The 26710-nt window shown below is 31.5% G+C and overlaps 1 protein-coding gene across 1 annotated transcript in view; it reads right to left on the reverse strand.

Annotated features, from left to right (window-relative positions):
* LOC128991581 (alpha-mannosidase 2) overlaps nt 1-26710 on the reverse strand; it is a 221121-nt gene that overhangs the window by 84544 nt on the left and 109867 nt on the right. Inside the window, exon 2 of the mRNA XM_054414595.1 lies at nt 14434-14464. The gene's annotated coding sequence lies outside the window, so the exon portion shown is untranslated. The remainder of the gene's footprint in view (nt 1-14433; nt 14465-26710) is intronic.

Consider the following 26710-nt stretch of genomic DNA (forward strand, 5'->3'; position numbering starts at 1 on the left):
TGGCCACCAAACCTCGATGGTTAAAACTCTTTTGTAAATTGGTGGGATTCAAACCGGGTCTGCGAGAATATAATCATAGACAAAAATAATTAAATACATATACCGTCAGCCACGCTGCGATGACTTTAGGTTCTGGCGCACACCGCTGGGAGCGCCATGTAGTTACGGCTTACGCGCTACGTTACACGGCGCTCCCAGCGGTGTGCGCCAGAACCTATAGTGACCATGGTAACCGCAACACGGCTGACAATCTATATTTAATTCTTCATTTCGTCTATAATATAATAGAGCCCCTTCTGTACAAGATAATACCATTCCAAACTTTGACACATACGATTATAAATTCAACAACTTCAGTAAATTTTCTCTTTTTTACTCAAAGAGATGGAGCAAGACAATAACCGTAACAGAAGACGCTTCTAGATTGAAGAATCCACGTTTTTTGTAATATTAAAAATGAATCACCCTCTAAAATATATTGGGTTTCCTTACATTCTTTCCCGTTATTCGCGCTGTAGGTTTTAAACACGCGAAATAAATTGCACGTTGGAATTTCCAATTTTCAAGTTTTTTATTACGGAATTCTTAAAAGCATTGCATCAAACTGAAAACAAAATACTACTGCAAAGTAGTTATTTATCATTTTTCAGATTTTTAAAATTTATTTCTATTATAGAACAATTTTTATTTATTCTTAAACTGCGATGAACAAAATAGTATAATTGCTTAATACAATATACCTTATACATATTATGGGAAATGGGTCTTATATGAGCATTTATGACGGGACTGAAGACGGCAGTATAGTTGTGGTGTGGAAAGAAAAATAATACATTATACACAGGTAACTCGCTTTATCCTAGGGTATTACCACTATTTTATTTAGTAGACCTACCTCTTTTAAAATAATGACTTTTAAAATTATGACTACATTGAAAACGTTATTCCTTAAGTTATAACTGATTGAATAGCCCAACAAATATTAATTTGCATTAAAACGCTGTTTGAAAAAGAAGTCCTTAGAATTGGATTTATTTGTTAGTTAAGCTATGTAGCTTCTCAGCGTTAAGGTATATTAATTGCCTAGAACGAGCTGCGTTCTAGTTTCTATAGTAATGTTCCTTGTAACCTATATTCACATTTAAATACGAGTTACACTTTTGATAAGGGAGTATCACTCATTATTGTTAAGTTAAATTCACATAATTTTATAAAAATAAGGCGTGTGTTTTTATAAATCTAAAATTTAGCTTTAAGAAGTTAATATTGATTGGTTTTCAAGGCAACTAAATAGAAAAATGAAATGTTTAAAAAAATTTGGGAAATTATTCCAAGCTAGAACCTAGATAAATAAAAATTTCTGACCATCTTCATTTCGAGATTAAATAGTTAATACTTAATTAATTAAGAAAGCGATTGAGTAGGGTATGTGGAAAGTACATGTTAACCTCCTTCAATGAGTCAAAGTATCTAAATATTATCCCTGCACTGGAAAAATTCAGGCTCTGCACGGTAAAAGTAGGTTATCCTATCACTAGTCCCAAAAATCAGCGTGCTTAAGCATTTTCTTTTATAGCCCAGTAAAAACAATATAAACCAAAATACGTGATAAAGGTTAACCTCTCGTCAAACAACACTCACTCATATTAAATAAATTTCAATTAATCCGCTTATTCCTGATTATCTTTATTTGCATTGTTACCACAGACTTTAATCCTCCAGTGTAATTTGACCGAATTAAACAATTAAAGTCACCAAAGTCGGGGATGAGCCGGTTTTAACAAAATGGAATAAATAATTTTTCAATTACAATCAACTACTTGGAAAGTGATAAATATTTTGAAAAAACACAATAAAACTGCTCTGCATTTATAGTTGAATAGGATGAATAGGTTGAACACAAATTTATCACTATAATAATAACTTTGACGAATTAAAATTACAACGTTTAAAAATTAGCGGACCAAAAATTGATTGAATATGAGTGCTTTAGAATATATCACAATTTAAACTATATTGTGTCGATACATAATAAACGGTATCAGCAATCCGACACATACTTTCTCCCATAAGCTTGTCAACAAACTTTATCCCGGGTAAGCAATGGGAGTAACTATGATAATTTTGTAGGAAAAAAAATCACAACAGTTGCAATACCTTTTACACTGTAATTGTTACAGAAATGAGGGTTGCTTTGTTTTGTTCAGAATTATAAGGACTATAACACATTAATTTTAATCAAAACCAGTTTTTTTCAAAATACAATTTTTTGTAATTTTATGGGATTCTTTATGGGAAAATAACATAAGTAACAATAACTTTAGCCATAATTTTTACGGAAAAGGGATTTGTATAATTTTTTTCAGAATCTAAAGGACTATACAATACTAAATATGTATCAAAATTGTTTCGGCCATTTTCGAGAAAATCTTATTTTTCCGTTTTTATGGGAAAATTCCCATTAAAAATCAAAATTTCAAAAAATTGAAAGAAATCCTGGAGATATTATGGATTAGTACCAAATTTCATCAAAATACAGGTGCGGACTACAGGTGTGGTCTGTAGCTCTGTACACACCCACGCATACAGACACACACACAGACATCACATCGAAAAGCACATTTTTGGGTTCAGGGGGACCCAAAATGGATATATCCACTCTTAACTCAAACTCGAAAATTTTGACGAAAACAATACTTTCTCCATATACTATGTATAGGGGGAGAAAAACGTCATGAAGCGCCTTTCTATACAAACGATTTTTAAAACAATATGTTTATCAAATATTGCTGTACAATACAAGTGACATTCTTGTGTTTTGCACAAATACTTTTATAATATTATCAAAAGAATAAAAATAAGCCCAATAAGCAGAAGAAAGTTGCGAAAATCGCTGAAGGCGGGGAATTCATTAAACTGGGATTACAAGATCTGAGTTTCTTGAAACAACAACGCTCATGATAACCTCGGGCTCTAGACAAATGTTTGTTTCTTTCTTGTTAAGGAGGTAATTTGGAATTTATGAAACATGTTTTACTGTTTTACATATACAATATTACAGTAAAACATATAAAATAATATTCCAAAATTATTCATCGTTTTACAGAAAAATAGCTAAGTTACAAAATTTTAGATAAGTAAAAAAATAGTATGTTGTAAGGAGCAGATATTATCTTAAGCTATATTAAAAAGACGTTTCATTATGGTCGTGGTTACAGGAAATATTCGATTTATAAGAATACATTATTCGGGTTTTAATTACAAGCATATTTATGAGTTTTCTTTTAGGTTAGAAAAGTGTAAACTATATATTTTGCACAACAAATATTGCTCTATATTTTAATATAAATTACATTACAACTGATCAATTTATAGCCTACATCTTTTTTTTCTCTTTAATACACGTAACATTGTACTGTGTTTAATGTATAAACAATGTACTAAAACGAAGTGGTTTTCGTTGGTACTTTAAAAACGTGGTTTTCTTTTATAATCTGGTACAGTATCATACTTTTGCATGATATAATATTTCTATAGACTATAAACTTTACTTTAAACTATATTAGGAAATTATCGTTGAAATGAACATAACCACAGTATTCTGTTGCACTAACATATAACTCTGGGGTTAAAAAAAAATACATAACAAATTAATATAATCCGAATGTAAGTTTATACATTAAAACCATTAAGGCAGACAATATTGCAACTGTAGACTTCCATTTAAATCAAGAAAGTCACGATAGAAACTGAAGTTTAAAATTATAATCCGTTAAAAATTAGGTACTATTTTAACTATTAATTTTTCCAAAACAATAGGACTTCATAATTTGATTAAAAGTTATTAAAAGCACTAAAATGAAGGAAGACTCGTATAATTACATTGACGTTATAAAGGATTATTCTCCAGCTTTAAGTGGGACAGGAGGAAATTGACTTTTATTTTTGTCTTGAAGAAAATCATAACCAACCACAAGGATTAGGGTAATTACAAGTTAATCAACTTTTACCTACTTAAATGACAAGGATTCAATATAATATATTTTGAAATATTTAATTTAGCTAACGGTTTTTTCAATTTCATGATCATGTTGATGTTGAGTATTTCGATTTCGTACGCATATATTCCTTAAGTAATGTACTATTAATAAGCAGTAGTGTAGTAAGAACTAAAACTGTTAATATCACACTTTACTTTACTTTAATATTTTAAACTGAAACGGTGTTTTAAGCACAGTTGAATTTCCTTCAATTCTACGATTTTTTGTGAATATTTTACTTGGATCGAGATGTCCATATTAAATTATACAAACTCAAGGGAAAAAGCTTATTCGTTAAATATCTTAAATAACCGGTATCTAAATTAAGGCTTTGAAATTAAGATCGTTGGATAGGAGCTTCTCAGGCAACTGTTTAAGTTTCAGAAAGATAAGCCGTTTGTCTTAACTATTTTTATCTTAATTTTATCTTTGTTTTATCTTAATTCAGAGAAGACGACAGGATTAAAATAGGTCTTGAAACTATTTTATTTTCCATAAAAAATGCTAACTTAAACTAAAATGTGGTAGTCTTTGTATTTTTTCAATAGTAAATTTATATAAATATATAGTTAGCATACCTTTTAATGCAATTATTTAAAAAAATATCAGAAAGGCAAACAATACAATGGCCACAGTCCCAGCAGATTGGTTTAGTTCTGTCAAAACCTAATGCTATGAATTAAGCACTACTGCATGACGGCATTAACTACAACACAATATTCACCAATCCCTCATGCCTTGTTTAATGCCACTCGACGTATTACAGGATCTCGTGTGTTTAATTGTATCCAGCTCAGTTTAAATCTCGCGTATGTTGAGAGAATTAATGCAACCCTCTGTTGTTTTACATTATTTGTATCCTCAACAGTATAATGATTCAATGAGTACATTGATAGTAATTTTTGTTTAGCACTATTAGACATTTCATCGAACTCATATTAAACAGCTCATATTAAATATTTTTATCAAATGAATCCATTAATTTGGTTACGAGAAATACTATTTAAAGCATTAAGAGTCTTTGGAGCCTTCTGTTCTTCTTACTCATAACTACAAAACACATTTCTAGTATCACAGTGCCCTAGATATTTATATTACAATTACTTTGGTATGAACAAATATTTTAGTATGATAAATAACTCTTCAGCATCTGTTTGAATTAATCCAATATAGCAGCTAGCCTCCCAGGACTCTTAGCCAGTTGCAAAATGTACAACTTGGTACAGTATTTGTGTGTATTTTTGTGCATAACGCGCTAGGCGAGTCGACATCGTATGATTTTAAGACATCCCAACTGTTCGTCTTTATTTGTTAGCTAACTGTGTTGTTTAACTTCGTATCCATATAAATCCCGAAGTACCCATGAACTTTTGAGAAAACTACAAGTCACATCCCCATAACACATATACTTAAAATGTTCGTCATGACGAGAAATCTTGCGCAAAACTATCAATTTTCATAAATTGCCCTTTAAGGTCGTAATTCCTTTCTAAAGGGAACTTTCCACATACCTAACGTTAAAAATACCTCAGCTGTACTTATTTGTTTGTTATTCTTTCTATTATTAAAACCAGGTGTGATTATTTGTTTGTATATCTGTATTCTGTTTTGTTTATTTAACCTTATCTTAACCAATTGTTTTATTAATAATTATGAAGTCAAACGGGGTGAAGCCTGTGGGTAACAGCCAGTTTTCATAATATTTGGTTTGGGTCACATGTCTTCTAAGTTTACTATTTCTTTCCAGGAAAATTGTGTGATTTACAAGATAGGTGAGACCATGTTTCAATGGTTTAACGTCTTATATCCAGCTTTAAACATTTTGTTTCACACCTATGAACACCATTCATATCATATTTAATTCCAATAACTTATTTGTTCACAGTTGAAACTAGTTTCAAACCATTATTGTAAATGTACTATGGCGGTTGACAGTCGTATACTTAGAAGTATGGCCCAAGTGGGACAGTAATTTATTATGTAGGGTAAACAGTGTAAAGGAAAGGGGAGAATGTCCCATGAGATTCAATGGGGGAGCACTGGACAGGAGGGCATCTCGTTTTGGAAATTACCAGTTACCCTTAGTGGACTTACCCCTCACATTCCCATCTTACCGTTGGTATTGCCATAAAAGAGATTTCCGCATGACCATACATAATTTTTTTGCAAAAAATTATGCAACAAAGGAAGTCAACAAAAATAGGTGAACTTTGCAAAAGCAATGATTAATTAACACTCTTTAAAGTTAAAAGGGATACATCTAATTTTTTTTATCTTGGAATCAAATTACCTTTTTTACCTTTGTTTTAAAAAAAAAATTGGCATCTAAAGAAACAAAAAGTAGTGCAATTTCCAAAAGTCTCAATGATTCCGTTAAACCTTTATGGTAAGGTATTTATTTTGAAGCTGATTTAAAATGATCTAAGTGTTCCAGATCAGTTTAGTAGATGCTAAAGAAAAAGTGGTTAACTGTAAGAAAGGACCGTGAGGTAAAGAAGGATTTGAATTTGAATTTAATTTCAACAACTAAGGTACAGTTGAAATTTCTGTAGTTTAGCTTGTGTGATATACAGTATTTCGTTTAACATTGTTTAGTAATATTGAACGTTTAAACACACTTACAACTCTATTTTTGCAGTATTTATATAATTTACGATCTCTAGCATTATTTGTCGCAAAATCAAATTATACACACACAAACACCTAGTTTAGCAAAATTGTTTACACTTTAAGCAGGTTTCAGTTTATCCTTCCATTTCTTTTTCTATCACTAGTACTTATTTTCCCTCAAGATCTCAACTTTAGACTACAAAGGAGATGGTAGAAGTTGAGTTTGGGCTTTTTGTGGCTTATTCCCGAATTTACAGCGTACAGTCCCAACAACAAATAAGGTTTTGTTTTACACTCCTTTAGTTTACTGCCCGGCGACTTCCCCAGAGGCTCATATTTCAGACTTTGCGCTCAAGAAATCACGAACGCGCGAGCGTGCTTCACTTCCAGCCGTTCTATACACGGGTTGTTTTATTTTAGTGTTACGAACGTACAATTCTACTACAATTACAAATGTACAAAGGACAATCAAATATTGTCCTTTTTACCAACAAATGTGTTGGTACCAACAAATGTGTTGGTAAAAAGGACAATATTTGATTACAAATTAAATGTATTTAAGCTAAAACTGCTTGAAAATAATTAACATATCATTCCTTGGTTGGAGAATAAAAACTCTTCAAGCAAACAGAACGTATGATCCTAATACGTTTTGAGATTACGATGAAACTGAACGATTCTGTTAATTTTAAGTTTTCTGGCACATCGTTAGGTAGTAGGCCTATTATTGATGATTAGTGTTCCTTGAAATAGTCGTTTTGGGTTTTAATAAAATAATAATGAGTCTGCTCTGTTTTCTCTTAAGGATTCAGGGGTTCAAGCAAGCGTTTGGAATTTTTAGAATGTAGTGAGGAATTTTGAATTGATGTCAATGTATTCACTGTCAGTTCTTATATTAACGTTTTATTCTTCATTCGCATTTATTAAAATACTAACACACACCACGGACCCTAACTATTGAACTTAAGATTGTATATTTTGCGAGATTCCCATATAGGGAATACGCTATTACCGTAGTACTCATGGTAAGACCTGGACCCAGGACCGATTTACTTTTTCGTTTTGAGGTCCCTAGAGGCCAAAAACACCATCCGTTCAAATTCATATATATATATGTGTGTCCGTTAGCACGATAACTTGAGCAAAAATGATCAGATTTTGATAAAATTTGGTATAAACGTGTAAATTTACATTAATTGGAACGAGTTCACAAAATAGCATGATTGGACTATGGAAACAGGGGTTTATGGGGTTTTATTGGGTAAAAATGGTTTTTTTTAACATTGACCCTAAAAACATCAAATTTATCAATTTCTTTCCAAACCATTAGTAGAGGTTAAAAAAAAACCAAATAAATAATATAATAAACCGTTGTTATGCGCCTAATGGTTACGGAGAAAATTCCTATAAATTGCAAATTTAAAATTCCATGTTATTCATATGAAGAATAAGTAAACCGTTGTAGTTTGCTTGTCTATGAACATATTTTGATCAAATTTGGAAGATGCATTTATTTCTTACTTAAAAATTACAATTATAAAAAAGACACTTTTTTGCCCTCCCTGTACCAAACCTAAGAATTCGTTAAACTAATTCTACTGTATTTGAATAGGGAATAAATGTGATATTTTTAGGGAGCATTTTTGTGTTAAATCTAATCTGAGAAATGTAAATTCACTTAGTCCGCAGGTTTGCTGCGGCGGCGTATTTACTATGTCAATGAATTATTTTATAAACTGATATTTTTATGCCACTTGTTGCATTTGTTTGAATACAACGACTCCTCAGCTCCTCTCTATTATAAAGAATAAAGATAAATAAACAACTTTTGGGCTTACAAGGTTATATTAACTCAGTTAAGGTACCTAGCAACAATTTCCATAGCAATTCTTTGAAGTGACCTAAAACCTTTTATGAAATATAATTTCATAATCGTTCCAAAGCTAAGAGAATCATTTCTAAAACGAAACAAAGTTTGATAAAGTTATTCATGCTCTTGAACTTCTCCAAGTTTCTTCATCCGTTTCTGAACAAACCTCTTAAGCCAACTAAATAACATCGAACCCAGCAAAGTTCATCAAGTTGGAATGCCACAGATGCAAAGTCGAGTACAAGATGAGTCCTCCCGCTTTGTATTTTAAAAGGTACATTTGGGTAATACATAAAATATTTAATTTTATATTTATTAAAATGCTTTAAGGCCATCTTATGCACTTAATGTGTTTATGTCGAATACTGGTATAATTTTTTAATAATGTTTAAAAGTCATGCAAATGTACAACCAATTATTAACTGATAAGAATGTAAACAAGGAAATGTCTAAGCAATTACGTTAAATTTTTGAGATTCCATTTTTACAGAAACTTTATGATCGGTTGAACGGGATTCTTTAATTTTAGATTAAAACAGATCGTTTGCCAAGAGTTTAAAAATAAAATTGTCTAATGTAAAATTCAATTAATGATGAATAATTTTTGTATTTTAATTAAATCAAACCTGTAATATGAAGTACAAGAGAACTAGCCTAAATATATTATACCAGTAAAAGCACAAGATGATGCATAACGCAATTAGAAAAAAGTAATACCATGTACCTAATACTATTAACTGTACTGACAATATATTTTTAATAACTACGAACTGCCGTGCAAGAAATGGCGACGAAGTAGTGATGTAAAGAGTAACAGAAAATGATAAAATATCAACTTTCAAGTGATATTTTCTTTCAGTTCGTCATAATGTTTAAGGAATTTCAATAATAATTATTCTTGAAAATTATAAATTCCAACATTCAATTTATCAAACGTTTCGAAGATTTTCAGAGCGAATAAAGAATGTCAGTAAACGGAATATATTAAAATAGTAAATAGTTTTTATTAAATTAAAATTCTTCTTGTAGACGCGTTTTTTATGGTTATTATGGTTTTATACCACGGGTTTTAAATATTAAATACTATATTGTGGTTTTTATGGTTTTAATGGTTTTTATGGTTGTTGACTTATGGTTGGCTTGATGTTTTCCTAAACTACAAAAAAGCACCAATTTACCAAATTTGTTTTTCTTTACAGTTCGTTAAAGTAGGTACGTAGTACTAAAATCACGGATTTAAATTCTTAAAACCACCGATAACTTTTCACAATGTAATAACATACTGTAGCGTGGTTGTTTGTATAAAATCGTACTATACTGAACTGTAGGTTCATTTATCTAACTAACCAAAGAAGGTATGTCTCTTTGTCAACATAAACTTTTTAGTATTCCATCATCAACTCCACTAATTCATGAAAAAACCTACAGAACTCAATTGGTAAGAAAACATATTGATTCACATACAGGTGAACACAGTGAGTAGTCTACATAGCAAACAACATAATTAATGACTATATTTAACCAAGCTAATCCCCAGCGCATGCATTCGTGGTAGATTATGCATGAATACAGTGCGGGTATACCATGATGAATGTAAATCTACAGCTTAGGTTACATTTATACAATGAATGCCATTTGCAATGATTAACTTGGTTCACATAGGCTATGATTGATTTAGTAAATAATTTTACTGACATTTTTTTTTTTTAGAGTAGCAGTTTCATTTAAGTTCTTCGAATTGAAAATTGTTACATAACAGCATTGTTAACTTTCATAACAGCATAGTTTTACTCAAAACCACTCGAGTAACGGACCAATGAGGTTCAAGAATTAAGAGATAAGAAGTAAAATTGTAACGATTCGAACTTCAACTAATCAGCTGTTTAAGCCAGTTTAATTGTTGAGTCGTGCAATTAGTGTTTGGTGTAATGTTTCGTTGCATCACTGTCAGTGGCAATGAGAGGTTATAAACGAAAACATAATCTATCTTAGAAGTTATGAGTAGTGATTTTTAGTAGTGTCGTAGGTAAAGTAGTGTACGCAACTCGCGTAAATAATGCTAACGACACTCGTAGAAGTTTTTAAGGCACTTGCTAAGGCTCGTACCATAGATGAAGATTACTTTATCTATGGTACGAGCCTTAAATTTTCTACTCGTATCGTCAACACTATCTTTACGCAATCGTTGCGTAAACTACTATAGTACACTAAGAATAAAGGATATAGAACATAGAGACAGGGAAATTAACACAATTTATTTGATTAATGTTACTGTTTAAATGTTGGTTTAATAATATACACATTCTTTGCTAACCTAATAAATAATTACTTTCTAAATACGTTTCTTTATTTCCGTTAGCGAACGTATAGACCTATATTTAATTTTCCCCATTAACAAAACCCGTGGAAATATTCAGATTTTTTTAAAGAATATTGTATATTAATATAAAGTTATATTAAGTTGGTTTGTAACATTATTAAATAAAGAACTAAGATTTATGATGGTGGAATATCAACCTAAGTGTGTCTGGGAGTGGAGCATTTTATTGTACGGAACGGAGGAGATGGTCTAGTTTCTAAAGTAATATTCCTTGTCCTCATATTTATGTATTCCATGTTCACTTATCAAGAACTGTTGTATTGTCGTTCACAGAGTACGGTATCGGTTACGGAAACATACTCTACTAATATATATTTATCGTATAATTTTTTTGATAGGTTATGTCATAAGTAAATATGTGTATATTGATATTATCGTTAGAACAGTGTACAACCATTTTAAAGGATATAATTCGATATAAACATCATATAGCTGAATTATTGAGATATGTTAGAGTTATGTCACAGGGTAAGAGTATTGAAGGTTCCCCGTTCAATCCTGGAAATATCCAAATGTTTTTAAAGGTTCAAAACTGGGTTTTAACTATATTTCATCGTTGGCTTTAGTCCAATGGTTTTGGATAAAAAAGATAATCTTAGGCAGTACAAAGCAAGAAAAACATCAACACTTATAGCTAATTAAACTTAATTCGTTAATGGTTTAAAATACGCCTAGTTGTGCCCATCATACCTGGTGATTGGGCGATATTGATAAGGGTTTAAACCATGTTATTTTCGAACAGTAAAACTATTGTTTTGTACGGTAAGTTATGTATTGAGGAAGTTTCCTAAAATTCTAACCAATAGCTCAAAACTATGTATGCACAAGTTGTACGCTTATAATGGATAAAATTGATTTCAACACGGAGTTTTGTTTAGTATCAAGTGAATTGTTTAATTTACCTTTAGGCCTACAGATTATTTTAATATGTGATAAAAAACAAGAATAAGTCCAAAAACATATGGCAGTGAAATAAATAATCAATCATATTAGAAATAGAATCTTTAAGCAATATTGTTATTATCTTTAAACATCTTTTAATTGTATAAATTGTTTGTAAAGAGTTTGAAAGCCAACATTTATATGATGTCATAAAATCAAACTAATTTCATAGTAGTGCATTCTTTCATCATTTCTTGACTTGAAGCTTTTTATGAAATTCGGCGAAAATGCTAGCAGAAATTTTCGCAATATTGCGACAAATAAATTGTGACTTCTATTGTGTTTCTAAAGAAATCATCAACACATGAAAATTAGTAAACTATCGAGCAACATCGATTATTTCACCAACGTAATCATACTTGATACAGCTTTAAAACCGGACGTAAAACTCTATAGGGCTCCATATAATCCGTAATCCCAACGTATTAAAACGACAAAACGTAATTTTACCTGCGGAACTAAGCTTACTATGGTGTAATCGACTAAACGCTATTGTAATCCTCGTTAGTAATTTGACCACGTTTAACAAAAGTTAAGCTATTAAATGTCAAAGATATTTTTGAAAACATAAGCTGATCCTGAAATTGTATTGACACACGTTTTGATGTGTGTTTTTCATGCATGCTAAACTATGTCAGAAATGATTTATGTTTAAGTTAATTTAACATTATTCTTCAGTTAGAATGTTGTGATGAAAGCTATGGTTTAAATAGTTTCCTGGTTTCAATAGTTTAAAGGTTGAAAAATTACAAGAAATACAAATCGAAGAACCAAAACTTAAATTGCATGCGAAATACGGTCACATTACCTTTAACTGACCGACAATGACAAATGTAAAATTATTTAAATAGTGTGTATGGCTTAGATTGTTTAATTTTGGATTTTTAAAGTACTTCAATTAATTTTTCAGTATTGCGCTAGCAAATTAAAACACACTAAACTTCATCAAAAACATATTCGATGTTTGCTCGGTGTTAAGCCTACCGTATCAAATATTTACACATTTTTAGTTTATGTAGACAAATATTCCACTGACTAAAACCAGCTTACAGTTTAACCTAAAATAAACTGTATTAAGTTTAGAACATCGCCGCTGGTCATAAGTCGATGGAACCAAAACTACAATACAAAGTCTGAACAAAGCTGAATGGACAGCTGGAGGGAATACTGGGATGTTTTCGTATCTTTTATACGAATATAGTTCTATTTGTGATCTTTCGTCAGAATTAATTAAGATATTACAAATAATATTTTTAAGGAGTTGTTGTTTTTGTACTTTTTTTTTCAGAGTTACAAAATCTACTGTACCTAATAGGGTTGGATTTTACACAAAATATCATGAACCCTGCAAAAGTTTTTATTTGTATCACTTAAATCCCCCACGCTGTATATTTACAAATTTGAGATGGGACATTTTAAAAATTGTATGATATAAACTGGTTTCTATGGCAACAAAAGAAAACACCGGTTCCTTCCTCACCTACAATGTTTCCATGTGCACTGGACATTAATTTTCTTACATTTCATGCATTAGGTATTATGCTACATGGCTGCTAAAATTATATCAAAAATAAGTTTAGGAAACTAAGTTTTACAATTTTGATTTAATTATAAAAAGCTTGTGTGTAACTATAGTATACTGGAGAAATGATTACTGTTTTAATTTTAATTTTAGTAAGAACTATGAACTATTATTACTATTACCGATTGAGACGGATGACACCACTTCGGTGAGTATTTTAACCAAAATATGAGTTCAGGATGAGTGCGGAATAAAATTATAGCTATATTTCTACACATGCAGAACTAAGCAAATTTATGCTATCCAAGTAAATTCAAAGTCAGTATGCTCAAAGTAGTTGAAAACTTTCAACACAAAAATAAATAAGCCCAATAAGCAGATGTAAAAGTTGTGAAAATCGCTGAAGGCGGAGAATTCATTAAACTGGGATTACAAGATCTGAGTTTCTTGAAACAACAACGCTCATGATAACCTCGGGCTCTAGACAAATGTTTGTTTCTTTCTTGTTAAGGAGGTAATTTGGAATTTTTGAGACATCTTAAAAATACTTAAAAAAACCTTTGGTCTCGAAAGAAATTTGCATTGGTGAAACTTTTGGGGTAGGCCTACTATAGCAAATATTTTGAATGTTAATTACTGTAAGTAATTTTTAGAAGCTAGTAATTTAGTAAGGATAGGATATTGTTGAAGAACCCCTTTAAGTTTTATGAAGCATTACACATTAAGCGTAAACAATATTATCCTTAGTTGTTAATGGTGGAACAAAAGAAGATCCTTTTACAATTTTAGTGAAACATGTATGACCTTCGTGGCATCCGTCAATTAAAAATCTAACTTTTGGAATTATATAAATGCCTCAAAATAAATTAAACTGATTTTAATTTTACAATTGTAAACGATTTCGTAGAATTAAAAGGTAAGCTGCACTTAAATGTATTACAATACAATTTTTTACCCTTAAGTGATATTATATCAATATGAAAAGAGGTGCATTGTAAAGAAATAACTTAAAACGCCAAGAAAGTGCTACACCCGGAAAATAACAAAAAATCAATAAATGTTGTCTTACCAAAATTAGCAGCAGCTATCCAAATTGTATCCTGAAAAAGAGAAAAAAATATTTTAAAAATTGAAGTTTTTAAGAAAATTGAATGAAAAAGGAATAAAAAAAAAGAAAATTGAAAAACCAAGTATTATCATATGCTCTAAATAATTAATATAATTAACTTTACATGTCAATTTATATTCATTTAATTTTTATCGGTCCACATTTTCAATATAATCCGTATTTTACATTAAAATTGTGATTTATTTATTTATGACCAATTAATCTTATCTTGTTTTCAACCAAACCCATTTTATAGTCCATAAAATAATAAATTAAATTATATTTAATTATTGAATAAATTTAATGATACAGTAAGTTATTTTACAATCACTATCTATACTATCGGCTGGATAAATACACTTGTTTCCAACTAATAGCAACAAATGGCACAGTTGTTATAAATGTACTTTATATATTAAAGTATTCTTCAATATTTACCACTAAACATCGAATGAAATTGGACACATATAATCCGAAAGACGTGATTACGGTTAAGCTGGGCGCGACTGGCGGAAATTGACGGAAATTGATTTTCACCTGAGGTCCGTATAGATATGCTATCACAGGAGGACTCTAAAATACGTTTAAAGGCTGTCTCATGTTAAGTTGAGGCAGACTACCTGACCAAGGGGGTGGAACAGGACAATGGCTCGGGGGGCTCGGCCATCCCTCCCGACCCTTGGAGCAAATCCCATTAACCACGCTTCACGGAATACTTCGCTTAAAAGCGTAAATATATTGATTAATTGAAAATTTAATCAATTCGTCATATCTAAAAATAATGTATTCTAGGTTATAAAAAAACCAAATTTTTCATTTTCGTCCCATGCAAATCGGCCAACTTTAAGTATTAAATCAAACTTTTCTCCTTATAACTAAGTACAATATTTAATTTTAAATTACTAATAATTGATATTCTGTATTATACTTCGTTCATAATATTTAGATGGTTTTAGGGGAAGAAATCTATCACCTCCACTTGACCCTTACCTTTAAAATAATAGCTCAACAGGTGATTAATCAATATACATTAAATAAAAAAGATGTTAGGAGAACTTCTCCTCAAACCTCCTAAATATTGTGAAGAAGTAAATTTTGTAGTTATTATAAAAAGGTATGAGATTTTTAAGTTAGTGAGTTAGGCCCTACAGTTCAACTTTCTCTGCGTTAGGAATAATAGAAGTATGGTCTATAATGTTCTAAAACGAATTAATTATATTAATATAATTATTATATTTAGTATATACTACATAATTAGTATTTTTGATCATCGACCTAATATGATCATGATGACCCTTTTCCCTGCCGAAACAGCTGTAATTTAGTTGGGTACATAGTTGAAACATAGTTTCAACCGGACGTCCGAACTATTAAGAGGCTACGCATAGCGTACGTGAATCTATGCTATGTTTAGCAGTGGAGATATGGTACTACTGTCTAAAGGAACCAGGTAAGTGACATTGTTGGTAACAGGTGAGTTACATCACTAGTAGAATACTTCTCAGAAACAAATTTCGCGGTATGGTCCAGCGACAGCAATGCAATAGTGGTGAGTCAAAACCGAAAAAAGACACATTGGAAAATATGTGATTTGACACATTAGATTGTTACGTATAAAGCGAAATTGCGAAGATCTTCCGAGATAGCAGCAACATCCGCGATTACCCAGTGTAGCTGTAATTTTTTACTTTACACAACAGCATTCAAAACGCCGTTAATGAGTGGAAACCTCGATTGTAGGCTTTTGACGCCCTTACCAAAACTCGAGTAGGGTACAACTTGATACACACTGATTCTCAGGTTCCTGACCTAGATGGTGGCTAGTTATTTGATTTAATTTACAATTACATATTGCCCTTGCGATTAATCAACCCCGTTATTTAAGCCACATGGTTATTAATCTCACTTATTTAATGTATAAAATGTAAAAAAAAACTGCTAACAAATATATAATTCTGAACAACCTACAGATAAAACTCTAATTTTATTTATATTGATAGATGCACTATTAATACAGACTTATAAATTAATTTTGTACTACAAGAGACAAATTAGAAGATTGTTTTAATACTTCAAGTTGGCCGATTTGCATGGGACGAACATGAAACATTTTGTTTTTTTATAACCTAGAATACATTATTTTCAGATATGACGAATTGATTATATTTTCAATTAATCAATATATTTACGGTTTTAAGTGAAGTTTTCAGTGAAGCGTGGTTAATGGGATTTACTCCAAGGGTCGGGAGGGTCCGTCGAAGGACCGGCCTCGCCATTGTCCTGCTCTACCCTCTGGTCAGGTAGTCTGCCTCAACTTAACATGAGACAGCCTTTAAAAATGCACCTTTTTGTTTACTTATGTTTTAAAGAATTTCCCATATAGGCAATAAGTTATCATAGGTCTTATGATAAGAGCTATGCACGAGACCGATTTACTTTTTCGTTTTGGTGTCCGATTTTGATGAATTGGTAAAAACGTTTATTCGAACATTTATTTGTACAAGTTTGCGAACCAAAATAATTGGACCATAGGAACGGGGTTTTACCGGGGGGGGGGGGGGGGGGGGTTATGGGGTGAAAATCATGTTTTCTCATTTTTTTAGCCTACCTCAAAACATAGAATTTCCAACATTTTTCTTTAAGCCATTTTTAGAGCTTAAAAACAAAATTGTTAGTATCTTGATTTGTTTTACACGGTAATTGGCGTCGAAGGAATTAAAAAAAAAATTAAATGAAAAATCCCAATTTCATCCTAATGGGGAATAAGTAAAATATTGGATGTAAGGCTATATTTCGATCAAACTTGCCAAATTATTTATTTCATACCTAGCTATTTATATTTCACAGAAACCCTCCTTACTGTATTACCCTACCTGTAGCAGCAAACATAGGAACTTTTTGAACCTAGCGTTATTAAAATAGATTTTTACACAAAAAAATTACGCAAATGGCAATTCGCTTAGTCTGCAGGTTTGCTGCGGCGGGGTATTTGTTTTCCTTTTTTGTTTGTTTATTAGAAATAGTTTTAAACCAGCTTAAATGAAATAAGCCATAAAGCTTATATAGGTAGCCTAAAAGTAGTAATCGCTAGCTACCCTTAATGCCTTCAAGCTGTGTAATACATTTTAAATACATCACATAATGTAAAAAAATTGAACATGGTATGTAGTGATATTTTTATTTCTTTGTATCGATTATTTTACATCCCCCATCCTTCCTTCCTTATTTTATTTCTCCTATCTTTAATTTTTTACATATGAATATATTCAGCAGTAAAATTGAGGCAAAAAGGACGAAGATAAATTTATATTTATAAACTTTAAAATCTTCAAAGATAAACAAAGATTTATTTATCACTAAGTTCACAGGTGGATAAGTCTTTTTACGGAATATTGAATATAAAATTACAGAAAGCCAACAACTTTTCTCAGAGAGCAAAGAACTAAATAAAGCATGACAAGTTGAAATAAAATCATCCCAATGTTTTACATTTAGCGTTCCTTTGAGCGAGCTCTTTGAGCGCAGAAGATAATTTCTTGGTTAAATGTATTCATATTTAGATCTTTTATTTTCTACTTTATTCACACTAACCAAACTTTTGCACATTTAGAAGTCTATTTAAAAAAGTATATACTAAAGATTGCTTATAAAAGTATTTATTTTGCCTAAAGTTTATCCTAAATAAATTTAAATTATTGGAATTATTCTCTAATTCAAATTAAATATCATTTTAACCAACACTATCCAATAGTGCCATCAATAAGGTTTAATATGCAATCAATTGTTTAAGTTTCAGCGTTACAGCCATAGTGACTGATTTGTAAATGGCTCATTAACTCTAAGAACTAAACCACAAAAAAAAAAAATGTTGATTTATGACGACAAATTTGTTTTAGAAATATTCAAAACAATCTTAAATAGATCAAAAATAATTCAAGTACGGTTATCAGTAACATTCACAATTTATTTTTTCTAACTTCTCTAGTCTATATTCTTAAGACTTCCTATCTAAATACAATGTATAGACATTACGAAATTATTTACCAAGGCAAGCCTACATAAGTAACTACAGTGATTCTTAAGCATGACATTGTTTTCAAACTAGTTGTATCTGAATCACCGGGATACATGTCCCGTATTTAATTAAACATGCAGTTTTTATGTCCCACTTAAAATCCCAGGACAGTAGAATCTAACCCGGAACTGTTTTACACTTATCGATAAGAACCACTGGTGAATGGCGTGATTTGAACCCAAGACCTCAAGAACCGAAGCCCCGCACTCTACCACTAGAACAGCTCCCCATTTATCATTCATTTAACAAACATATCTCCAAGAACTATTCATTTATCTTACCGGAATACACTCCATACAGGTGTACAACCGACACTAAGTACTTCCTAGTACAATACTCGACGCGACACACTCACCTACTGAGTTCTTATCAATATTGTGATTACATATGATAACGCAGAGTTGACTTGCCACACTGACTTATTGTTACGTATATCCATGCAATCCATAAAACTTGTGTGAAAATTTTAAATCGAAAATTCGTATGTTTAACTTACCAAAATATTGAAACAACTGTGGTCATTTTTATGAGTGAGAGTGGTCAATTTATATTAACCACCACATCGAAACAAACATTGAAATTACCTACAAACCCTTGTTATAACAAGGTTGCTTACAAAAAGCGTATTCCCCAGGCAATGATGACAAACTCCCGCAACTCCCTAGGCGAGAAACACAAATTCTCTTATCTTTCTCACTCATCATCGCATCACAACATTCGTCCCCTGTCGTCGGAATATATTTTTACTTCCCCGTATTTGTAGGGATTTGTATTAACATAAGCTAAATTATCTTATCTGTTGAACTCATCATCGCATAGCGTCAAAAGTAGCATCCGTTGATAATATATTTCTATTGTGTTTTCCTCGTTAAAAACGCAGAAAAGTATAGTATTCTTATAGCAAAATCAAACAGCAAAAACACAATCGAAATAAATATTTACGACGCGAGAGATGAGAAAATTACCTTTTAAGCTAATACAAATCCCTAGTATTTACTGAACACTATTTTTTTCGTAACTCACTATTGTACACAACGTTTGTCCCCTGACGCCATCTGTATTTGTAGGGATTTGTTTTAGCTTAAAATGTAATTTTCTCATCTCTCAAACGCATCGTAAATATTTATTTCGATTGTGTTTTTGCTGGTTGATTTTGCCATAAAAATACTATACTTTTCTGTGTTTTTGATAGTATTTGATGGTATAAAGATTCACTCAAGGTCAAAATCATTTCATGAATTGTTAATTCCGTTTTATACCAGGTGTGAACAGCATTTCCACTAAGATAAATTAAACTTAATTATTATTTCTGTAAAAACTTTGTTTTTGATTACAAATGCCATCAGTAATTAGATCGACCTGGTTTAGTATAAGAGAGCAAACAATTTTTCGTTCTTAGGTAAAACGAGTCAAATCGTACTTTAAGACTATATGTAAACAATGACTAATAACGGGTTTTTGGAGATGGGGGGATTTCGCAGATGATTCATTTTCTGCTAAAGACGAAATTAAATCAAAAGTTTTATCGTAAGAAATGTGAGTATTAAAATGACACAGTGTTATAATATAACGCAGATTTGTACAACTAAGATTTCCAGAAAACCTTTGTATGCTTTCAACACGCCGCACTAAAACCATACTTTTATTTACCCTTTGCCTAAATATGTAGATAAAAAATATCCCTATATATTTTAAAGTTAAAATATTTTATGAACGTTTAATTAATTGAAATTATATATTGATTGAATATAGGGAAGTTGCCATTTATTTAAATTTCGAAGACACAGCAGCTCGCGTGCAGCTCTCCAATACTAAGTCATGCAAACATAATGAAAATCTATATTTTAGTAAATTATAGTTGCGATAATCTCATAAAGACTGTAGAAGAACACGGAAGATTAAATGGATTTGTAATACGATTCGAAACAAGTCCATTACGTTGTTTTCAAACAAGAACCCTGTACTTCATTGTAACTACTACTTACATTATTTGTACTTTAAAGTACAATTTATTCAACATTCCAAACCTAAAAACATGGAACTATTAACATGTAACGAGCAGTGTAGATTTTCAAACTTTAGGAAACAATTGGAGTTAGCAAATCAAACTGGCGGGTTTAAGACTGGGTTTACACACTTTTATTCATAAACATACTTTGGGATTGAATAAAAAATTATAAAAATACTGACTGCTAAGTAAAACTACACCTATGCAATAAATCAGAACTCATTTGGATTTAAAAAGCTGCAAAGTAGTTTTTCTTGTAAAAAAGGTCTAGCAGCATAACAATAATAATACTTCGTATGACTTTTATTGCAGGTGGTTTTGTAATTGACGTCTAATATAACGTATTGTCCTAATTGAAATATTTTGGTTTTCTAGGTCAAGGTCTCTGAACCACGTGATCAATCGCATATTCAAAAACACTTAGTGATTGGCGGGATTTGAACCGGCGACCTAAAGACCAAAAAAAGTGTACAACACTTTGTAATGTATTAAATCGTTAAACTATGGAAAATTAAGGATATTTCCCATTACAATTAGTAAAGATAAACGTCGTGATTTCAAGATAAAATCTGCAGATAAATTAAGACAAGTTTCTTTCAGTTAAAAAACTTTATATACGTTGAATATAAGAATGCTAATGCGTTATGGGTATTAAAGTTGACCTAAACCACGATCCAAAAAGTTTAACACGTTCCAAAAACATTGGCCTGGCCGCGTAACGAATGTCCCGTATGATAAAGAGGTGATAAGGCGTAGCCAACTCCCGAGGCGACTGATAACTCAGCCAACTCTCTTATCAGTTCTCTTATCAACATTGCGCATCGTGACAAATATTCCGATTGTTGCACGCTTCTGGGAATATCTTTCTGCTACAAACACGACTTGATTAGTTGTTGTTATTTAAAGCCGACTATCTTATCTTAAACACAACTATATTATCAGTTCTATAGTGATGAGTTGTAGTGAGATTCTATTAGATATTATCTAAAAAACAACTATCATATCAGTTCTATAGTGATGAGTTGTAGTGAGATTCTATTAGATATTATCTAAAAAACAACTATCATATCAGTTATCTTGTGATGAGTTGCAGTGAGATTATATTATATCTTATCTACAACACAACTATCTTATGATTTCTCTAGTGATTAGTTGTAGTGAGCCTCTTTAAATTCTTATCTAAAACACATCTATCTTATCAGTTCTCTTATGTTGGGTTGTAGTGAGATTCTATTATATCTTATCTACAACACAACTATCTTATCAGTTCTCTTGTGATGAGTTGCAATAAGATTCAATTAGATGTTATCTAAAGCCGCGTTTACACCGGAGTTAATAACACGTGTTTTTAACAAAAAGTTATTAACATAACAGAATCACCCAGAAATTTCTCTTAACAAATGTTAATAACTCGTGTTTTTAACAGAAAATTCCTTGTTGTTAACAATATTTTTGTTATCAATCAAGAGTCGGTAAAGATCAAAGGAAACGTGTTATGTTTTTAACAAATGTTAATAACAAAAGTTAAAGGTCTCTTTTAGCGCGTTAACTTTTGTTAATAACAGGTCCCTCTCTTTTCCCCGCAACCCCCGCGCCCAGCATCGTGCTACAGAGAGGGCGCTAGTCGCCCCTCAGTACCAACTGCAGCAGACAAACCCCGGGAATCAAATCATTTATAAGCCAGAATTAACAAAATATTGTACAATTTGTATTAGCTAAGTCATCATTAAATAAAAGTTAGCTTATATATACTTAAGAACTATTTACAGAGGTCTTATACAGTACTTAAAGTTATACAGTTTTTTATACATCTAGGCTAGATCACTAATCATCGAGCTGATTTTATTTACAAATTCTTGGACGCTGTAAACTTTATCAACCTAGATTTTAATTGTTTTTTTTTTTAATTTTAACAGGTTTGGTTCAAGTTTAAGAGGAAGTGTAAGTGAATTAAAAAGTGTTTAATTGCGCAGTAAGTGCTTCTTGAAAAATGTCGTTGAATGTTTAGGAAATGGTAATGTATGTGAATTGCGCAATGTGTATTGGTTTTTTACAGAAAAGTCAAATTTAGAAAATTTTTGTCTCTCAAATGTTAAAGATTCAATAATGTAAATAGATGGGAATGTCAAAATTGTTGAATTGAAAAAAATATTTAAGGCATGATTTGCGCCTTTTTAGAGAAAAAAACAGTTCTCACAGCCATATTTTAGAGTTTAAACAACTTTTTAGTCTGCTGGCACTCGCAACCCCAAATAGGAACAGCGTATGCTCAGTGAGGATAAATTAGCCCATAGTATGCCGTCAACAATATCTCCAGATTCTCATTGTTCCTGAGGTTACGCAGAACGAAAATACTAGAACTGAGTTTTTTTTATGTATTTGATATGGTCATGAAATCTAAGATTCTCGTCTAAGATCAATCCAAGGAACTTGACATTTGGTGTAGGGTGGACCTCAGGACCTCAGTTTCGTCCAGAAGGAGACTAAACCCACTGTTTGATCGGTTTGAATTATGTGATAAACGGAAGTTAATGAGCTGTGTTTTGTCTGTGTTGATTTTCAATAAACTGGTGGAGTGACTTAATGTTTTTAACATGAATGTGTTTAACAAAAACTGAAGTACAAAATAATTTGTTAATAACGTTCTGTTATTAACTTTTGTTAATAACTGCCGGTTAATAACAAAAGTTAATTAACTTTATGTTATTAACTCCGGTGTAAACGCGGCTTAAAACACAACTATCTGATCAGTTCTCTTATGTTGGGTTGTAGTGAGATTCTATTATATCTTATCTACAACACAACTATCTTATCAGTTCTCTAGTGATGGGTTGCAGTGATATTCAATTAGATCTTATCCAAAACGCAACTATATTATCAGTTCTCTTGTGATGAGTTGCAGTGAGATTCTTTTAGATATTTTCTAAAACACAACCATCTTATCAGTACCCTAGTGAATAGTTGTAGTGAGATTCTTTTACATCTGATCAAAAACATAACTATCTTATCAGTTCTATAGTTTTGAGTTGCAGTGAGATGCTATTCGGTTTTATCTAAAATACAACCATCTTATCAGTTCTCTTGTGATGATTTACAGTTCAATTCTACAAGATATTATCTAAAACGCAACCATCTTATCAGGTTTACTATTTCATTGGTGCATCACCGTGACCTTTATTCCAATTTAGCATCTACAAGTATATTTTTGAGCCAAAATACCTTATTGAATGTCTTTATTAAGAACGGTCGTCCAATCAGTACACTTAAAAGTTTTACAGTCAAATCATTGATCGTATTGTGAATTTATTGCACAGAAACAAGTACCTAAATTATCACCCTTCTATTAATTCATTTTTAATTTCTTCTAGAAACATTTATTTGTTAAAATTACTGTCATGAGACACTGTAGTTTATAGCTGATTGTCATGTCAGTTCATTAACTTCGTTATGAAAAACTAAGTACGTTTTTGAACGTAATCTCCGTATATATTTTAAAAATATCTACCGATACAGAAGTTTGCCAGTTCCGAAATAGTTTCCAATAAAAATGGGAAATATCTTGATCTGAGATCCTCTTTTTGTCGTTTGTTCTAACTTATACTTTCTTTCTTTACTTAAGCTCCTTACATTAAGTATATTTCCGATCGTTCCTCCAAACAAACATTACAAATCCCTTATTTACCTTCCATTTTGTTCTTAAGACTTTCGAAAAGATTTCAAAAGCTATTATCTCTATTATTTTTTACTAGTCAAACTTATAAACAATTCTACATTTACCAAGATTTTACAATTTTATTTTTTTATTAGCTTGATTTTTTACTTGGTATATATAAAAGTAGAGTGGTTATTAGTGATTGCCTTCTTACTCTGACGCTTACTGGTTCGATCCCGAGAAAATGTAACTTTTTATGGTTCGAAACTGATAATACCTTAATTTTGTATCAATTTATGTTGAAAAGAACTATTGCTGAATATTTTAAATGATGCTGAAAAAATGTGGTGGAGTGTGGCAGGATATTCATAATGCATCTGGGCTTACTTCTTGTTACATAAGTGTGAGATGGAAGAAATTGACGAAAAAGATGGTAGTCCTTATGCCAAAATGATAAAGTTTCAAAAATATAAATCGATGGGAAGGTTAAAAGTTAATATTCATTTTGAATCATCATTTATTTTTAATCATCCTGGCTGAATACACAGTTCAGTAGGAAACTAAATTATAAATCAGACATCACTGCATTTACACTTCACTCAAGTTAAGTTGAAAAATTTAAATTTTTTCTAACAAAAACCAACGTTTTACCAAGGCCAATATCTGAACCGTTCCATTACTTAAAACTTTAACAATGACAACAATGTCAAACACATGTAATAATATATATTTATATATAATTTTATGTATGTGTGTTTGTATGTTTGTTTGTCCTTTATGTACTTCGAAACCGCTTGACAGATTGTAATGAAACTTTCAGGTGTTATTAAGCATTATTCAAGAATGGATTGTGTGAAGTTTGGTGCAGATCCGTCAAAAGGGCTCCGCCCCAGTGGCTCTCGAGTTTCCCATGTTAACCTTATAAGTACTCATATTTAAATGAAATTAAAAAATCTTAACAGCTGGTTCAACTAGACAATTTGATTCTGTGATGTTTAATAGCATTAACAATTTAATAGGTTTACCAACAGGGTGCAGCACTATTATTTTTTTAAATTAATGACAACAGCTAATTTGCAACCAAAAGGTGAGTGAGCGTAGCAAACTAACTTCAACCTGGAGGTGAGTTAGTGTAACGAACGAGCTAACCTGAAGGCAAGTGAGCGCAGCGAACGAGCTCCAACCCAATGCACGGTGAGTGAGCGTAGCGAACGAACTTCAACCAGGACGTGAGTGAGCCATGCGAACGAGCTCATCTTGAAAATGAACGAGCATTTGACATAAAACCACATTAGGAGAAGACAACGTCTGTCGGGCCAGCTAGTATAAAATAAAATTTAACCATGCTTCATATTTTAAATTCACATAGAAGTACACGTGTAAAATTCCATAGAAGTCAACGATTCTATTTAATCAATTACGCTTTTTAATTCAGTCGAGTGTAGCTAGTAATGAAAAACCGAAGTGGTGTGTAAGTATCCCAGAATCATCACACTTTGAAGTTTCAAAATACATTTAAAAACAGAGAGAACAACAGAGGGTTGCATTAATTCTCTCAACATTCGAGAGATTTAAACTGAGCCGGATACAATTAAACACACGAGATCCTGTAATACGTCGAGTGGCATTAAACAAGGCATGAGGGATTGGCGAATATTGTGTTGTAGTTAATGCCGTCATGCAGTAGTGCTTAATTCATAGCATTAGGTTTTGACAGAACTAAACCAGCGGCGAATTATAGAGAAACTGCAGCCATTCGTTGTCTGTCTGATGTATTAATGGCGTAGATGACCATTGGAATAGCGAAATAGATCAAATTGGTGGCGCGATTATATAGAATTTCGAATACCACTATTCTCTAATTATTTCGTAATCTGTTTTTGTGTGTACTGTGTTTATGTTTAAAGTAATTTCAACCACTGATCTTATTATTATATACCGACAACATTTTGTTCTATAGCTTGATAACTTAGTGAGATCTAGGTGCAGAATGAACAAAGGAATCGAACCGGCGACTTAAGATTTTAAGGCGAGCACTTTAACCACTCAGCTATCTAGAATATGTGTTTACCTTATACCTAACCTAAACTAATCTAATTTAACCTAACCTAACCTAACCGAACCTAACCTAACCACTAAGCTACCCAGAATATGTGTTTACCTTATACCTGACCTAATATAATCTAGCCTAACCTAACCTAAACTAACCTAATCTAATCTAACCTAACCTAAACCAACCTATCCTAACCTTACCTTTTCGCAGACAGTTATGACGTTCATTTGTACAATAATTTACAATAGTTTAAAGGAAACTTGAATAAATTGCCTATGTCAATAACCGCTCATCTCGAAATCGTCATAAGCTGTTGGTTAATTTATTTAAACGATTTTAGAATACTATTGTCAACGTTCTTAGGATTGTAAATGAAATAATATCTAACACTTCTATGGACAGAGTGGACCTCCCTTAAAGTAATATTGAATGTAGAAATGTTTTTCCTAC

The sequence above is a fragment of the Macrosteles quadrilineatus genome, unplaced genomic scaffold (assembly GCF_028750875.1).
Source record: "Macrosteles quadrilineatus isolate MER2022 unplaced genomic scaffold, UCM_ALF_1.0 Scaffold_4__1_contigs__length_99947679, whole genome shotgun sequence".
Taxonomy (NCBI): Eukaryota; Metazoa; Arthropoda; class Insecta; order Hemiptera; family Cicadellidae; genus Macrosteles; species Macrosteles quadrilineatus.